At 34.7% G+C, this 5,960-nt stretch overlaps 1 non-coding gene across 1 annotated transcript; it reads left to right on the forward strand.

Moving 5' to 3' along the window:
- Positions 1-696: 696 nt before the first annotated feature.
- Positions 697-830, forward strand: LOC125999779 (small nucleolar RNA SNORA51). Its single transcript, XR_007492249.1, has one exon. It is a non-coding gene; the product is annotated as a small nucleolar RNA SNORA51 (small nucleolar RNA).
- Positions 831-5,960: the final 5,130 nt, after the last annotated feature.

Consider the following 5,960-nt stretch of genomic DNA (forward strand, 5'->3'; position numbering starts at 1 on the left):
ACAAGATATAGTATAGTAACAATATCCAGAGACAGTATAATTAAGGGCCAGAAGGTCCAGCCCAGGTTAGCCAGTTCATCACAAAAAGGTGTGAGTGTAGTTAGAGTGAGTGGATTTTCTCCTTGCTGCCACCTGTACCGGTAGACCCGACAGCTGGTGGGGTTTGGAGACATGTGGTGCTGGGACAGCAGAGAAAGGCCCCTCCATTCATTCCACCACCATCCAGCTCCATCTAAAGGGCCTTTTTGTTATTTAATCCTACAGTATACAATGGAATATTATGCAGCCATCAGAAAAGATAAAGTCATGACATTTTCCTATACATGGATGTATATGGAATCTATTATGCTGAGTGAAATAAGTCAGAGGCAGAGAGATAAACACAGAATGGTCTCACTCATCTATGTGTTTTGAGAAAATTGAAAAACATTTGTGTAATGATTCTCAGAGACAAAATAGAGGAGGACTAGAGGGCCCAGCTCCCAACATGAAGCTCACCACAGGGATTGTTTGGTGCAGTCACAGAAATAATTACACTGACAAATATCATAACAAAATGTGACTGGATGAGGGAAGTAGAAAGCCTGTCTGTATGGAGTGGGAAGGAGTGACACTTGGTTGCACTGGTGAAGGTTATATTTATATGTATGTATGTATGTATGAATATAAATCAAAAAGTGAAAAAAGAAAAGATAAAGCCTCCCAATGCTTACCACAGGCTGTTCTTTACACTGACTGTATAAAAAGAGGAGGTACAGTAAATGCACCCCATATATACCTCAGCCCAGGCCCTTTGCCTGGTCTGTATTGTGAAGAATGGGGGTAAATAAATAAATAAATAAATAAATAAATAAAAACACTAAATCATTGCTTACTTTTGCACAGCCTATTCATTGTTCATTTTTGCATTAACTAAGGTAATTTTAACTTATTAATGTAGAAAGTTTTAATATGTGTGACTACACTTAATAAAAATGAAAAGAAAACAAATTTTTCTCAATTTTTGGTAATTAATCTTTCAAGTGTTTGAATGTGTTTTAGACCTCAAAACCCTTAACATTTACTTCACTTGCTTCTCATACTTAAGACTAATAAACTGATTTATTGGAAGAGTGATTCCTGGCATCTTATTTCCTATGTTTCAATCATCTAACTTTAACTTCTATTATCAATCAGAATTTTCAAAAGTTGTTTTCTCCATTGAAACATTAACTAAAGTCAGGACAGTAATTCCAAAGTCACTAAGTTATTCCCCAGAAGATCATTTAAAACTCATTAACACAAAGATTTCTCACCAGTTTTGATGCCATACCAAGATTAAAAAAAATCTCATAATGGTTTTAGCATTAATTGAAGCAGTTAAGATTTTTATAAAAGACTGGGGAGAAACATTTTTCTCTTAAACTAGGTACAGAGTAATTGCTTTAACTTATTTTTATTTGCAGTAATTCTCTCTACTATCTGATACCAAAATATTGCATGAGATAAAGTAGGTAATCTGCTTTATCTGTAATAAAATTGATTTATATAGAAATGTACTACTTTAGCAATTTATGCTACTGGTACATAAATCATGTCTTACCCCATTGAACATACTCTCCCCAAAGAATGTGTATTATTACTACTAGAAATTTTAGCATAAATAACTTTCATATCAACTCTTACTATGTAAAATTCTGTTATAAATATCCCTAAGAATTTTGCTCCAAGTTCAATATTTTAATTTAAACAACATGCATGCTTATTTTATGAGGAAGTCAGGAGAAATAAACAAAGCAAGTTGCAGTCCTATTTTGACTGTATTGAAAGGATCAAGTCTGACATTCTTATCATTTGAGTATACTGTGTCAGTGATAATTATTTATATTTAAAAATAATAACAATCATTAACAATGACCATATGTTCAGCTTATTACTCTTTCTCTGAGCATTGAGTTTTTCAGAGGTCCAGTGTTTATATTTGGCAAAAGTCTAAAGACAGTGCTAACATTGATATAATTTGAACAGTGAGGATAAGAGAAAATGTCTTCTCACTGAATATATACAATACTTAGAGAATCTCTAATAAAGATAAAATTAAGCCAATAATTACCATATCTAGAACAATACAGAAACATTCATTCTTCATACACAAAACATATAAAGTCCTCCCTTTTTTTTTGGTTTTTGGTTTTTGGGTCACACCCGGCGACAATGAGGGGTTACTCCTGATTCTATGCTCAGAAATAGCTCCTGGCAGGCTCGGGGGACCATATGAGATGCCGGGATTCCAACCACCAACCTTCTGCATGAAAGGCAAACGCCTTACCTCCATGCTATCTCTCTAGCCTCGAGTCCTCCCTGTTCTGATGAACATGAGTTACTTGCTGATATTGTGCTCATTTCATTTTAATACACGTTCCACTCAGTGGTACTCAGGAGGCCTAGAGGCTACTCTAAAAGTGCTTGGGGAGTGATGTAATGCCACAGATCAAAATCAGGGCCTTGTATATCGTAGACATATTCTCCAATCCATTGAGTCATATCACTGGCATCTTTACCATTTTCAAGTAGTACTTCCTTCTGTTTGTTTTTCCTTTTATTTAATCAATGTGATTACAACGTTGTTCATGATTGGGTTTCAATCTTACTATGAACACCACCCTTCAGTCGTGCACATTTGCCAACAACAATGTGCCCAGTTTCTCTCCCCCATCCTACCTGCTTGCTTCTGTGTCATGAAATTTATCTTTTATCTCTCTTTCTTCCTCTCTCCCTCTCTCTGCCTTTTCCCCCTTTTAGATACTGTAGTTTTCACTATTGTTTTCAATAATAGTTTTCACTATTGAGTACCATGTCTATCAATTTATATCTTTTAATATTCTCATAGCCTTTCTACATATCCCATTACATCATTCATTTAAAAATAATATCCAGGGCTGGGACAATAGCATAGTGGTAGGGTGGTTGCCTTGAATGCTGCTGACCTGGGATTGACCTGAGTTCGATTCCCAGTATCCCATATGGTCCCCTGAGCCAGGAGCGATTTCTGAGCACAAAGCCAGGAATAAACCCTGAGCACCACCGGGTGTGGCCAAAAAACAATAAATAAATAAATAAATATCCATTCACTTTTTATATTTATATATATTTAATGTATGTTTAATATATGTGCCTACATTTAAGTATTTCCTGAGATACAGACCCTTTTTTCGTAACAAGCATAAGAAGATTAAATTTCTTCTGCAGTTATGCTTCTTAGATAGGTGATAGTTAAAATCTTTCATATATTACTGTTTTTCTTTACCTTACAGTAAATACTTATTGAACAATAGAAGAAAAATGTAACCACAATATATATTACACATATTTATATATGTGACTACAGTATATAAAATATATAGTACAGTAAAACATCTGTGGAAAACCGTAATTATACATGTTAATGAGCATATAAAGTTAAATATGTAAAGTGTTGGTGTTATACTGCCAAAGAGATAGCTTAGTGGTCACAGGAATATTATATGCACAGCATGTGCTAGATCTAAGGTGAAATCCTAGCATCACAAAGCCTCTAGCACTCTTCCAGCTATACCACTGGAAACCCACAAGCCTGCCCAGGCATGAGCTGCACAGCATCACTGTGCCAGAGCATTATACTACCAGGTCTGGTTGCAAGTTACTCACCCCAGAACACTTGAGTGCTGTTTGGGGGCATCAACGCAAAAATAATAGGTATTGTAAGAGCTGGAGCAATAGTAAAGCAAGAAGGGCATTTACCTTAAATGTGGCCAACGTGGGTTAGATCTCCAGCATCTATGCTCCTAAAGAACTGCCAGGAGTAATTCCTGAGTACAGAGCCAGGAGTAATACCCGAGAACCATGGGATATGGCCCACAAAAAAGATATTATAATAGGTATATAAAAGGTATGATAATATAATATATATTATAAAAAATCCTTACAAGATTCTGTTTTTAGTGAAAATGTCTGCTTAAACTAGAAACACATGTTCTCCATTTAGAATGCTAAAAATGGGGCCAGAGACATAGAACAGCAGGTAGGGTGCTTGCTTTGAGCTGCCAAACAAGCTTTGATGCCAGGCACTACATATGGTCCTCTGAGTCAGCAAGCATGATCTCTGAGCACAGAGCCAGTAGTAGGCTCAGAGAATTTCTTGCTGTAGCCAAAACTAAGACCACAAAAATGCTAAAATTAAATAAAAAGCTTATATTTATCTAAATATTTACAAAGACTGATTAGAATAACATTTATAAGGGACCGTAAAGATAGTATACCACAGAGGGTGCTTGTCATGCAAGCTGCCTATTTGAATTCCATCTCTGGTACCCCAGATGGTCCTAACCACCAGGCAATTTCCCTTAATGCAGAACCAGAATTAAGCCTTGAGTACTACTGGATGTCACCACAAAACAAATTTAAAATAAAGGTATTATATTGCAGCCCTTTAACTGGGATACTGGAGAAAGTTAAAGAAGAAATGACTTTTTAACTCTTAAAAAAAGTATAGGGCCAGAGAAATAATGCAGTGGGTAGGGTACTTGACTTGCACAGAGCATAAAAAGGTTTGATGCCTGACACCACATGTTGTGTCCCTAGTCTGACAGCAGTGCAGAGCCAAGAGTTAGCCCTGAGCACCACAGGCATGCCCCCCTCTCAAAAACTCATAAAAATAAATTTAAAAATAACATGTAATAAGATATGCTTAATCACTTTGAGAACTGGCACTTGAATGGTATGTTTTATTGCATATAGAAGCATACACAAATAGAAATATTCTGTATTACCTACCATGATTTTAGAGAGGAAAATTTATGTGTGAAAATAGAATGTGTAGAAAAGCATTAGTTTGTTCCTAAGTGCCATAATGGGGAAAAAAATAAGAAAAAGTAGAAATTTCTGTCCCATTAAACAGTAAGAATTTAAAAAGAAAAATTCTTCATATTTCATGCTAGAATAGCCCACATTCCAACTTAAAATGTGTAATTCCTTTGAAATTCCTTACTTATAGTTCCCTATTTTCTCTCTCTGCCTCTCACTCCTCTCCATATCCCACCATTATATTGCCTAAATAAAACTATTTCACTTTGACAGTTTTTTGAACATACCATCACACCATGTTTTAATCACAGTTAATTAAAATTTTGTGACCCACTGCTGCAGTGTTGCTAAAATGTAAGCCAAAGGTGCTTTAAGTGTGAACTTTTCCAATATTAAAGTTTACATATAATGCTCTTATTACAAGTAAACTATCAAAGAAAAGCTATTACACTCTACAAATATTAGATCTAAGTATTACAGAAAAATAGAAATATGTGCAATACAATGTAGTTACGATAAATATACTTCAAAGTTTATATATATCTGTAACCGTTTTTTCTCACATTCTGTTTGTATATACGTTTACTGAAAAGGCACAGAAAACTTCGAGGCAAAGTTACAATTTGGTCATAGGCTAGGTATATCAAATGGCCAAAATGTATTCCTCATCAGTTTTCTGCTCTAAGAAACCTTCTTTTTTAAGATGACTAATATCAAGCATGCCATACCACATTAAAATCCTGTCCATAAGGATTAACAGGATTATAATTTAACCATTATTTATTACATAGCCATTAATTATATTATAGGGTTTGAAATATAATTGTAAATATTTATCTAGGCTATAATTATATAAGGATTACAGCATAATAACTTTGACTCAAAAATTAAATTAATAATAAGCATAATATATTAATATTCACATAAGATATACACAGTGGTGTCCAATAACTTCTTGTGTTTCTGAATCACCTAAGATTTACAACAATCCCTCCTAGATCATGCCACACTATAAGACACAATTCCTCTAACTCTGCAGTTACCGAACTCTGATTTCTAATGAACAAAGCTTTTAGCTTTCAATACACCTCCTGCTGGTTTTGTTACTGCAGTAAAATTATATCGTTCTTTTATCTGAG

Source organism: Suncus etruscus, chromosome X (assembly GCF_024139225.1).
Source record: "Suncus etruscus isolate mSunEtr1 chromosome X, mSunEtr1.pri.cur, whole genome shotgun sequence".
Taxonomy (NCBI): Eukaryota; Metazoa; Chordata; class Mammalia; order Eulipotyphla; family Soricidae; genus Suncus; species Suncus etruscus.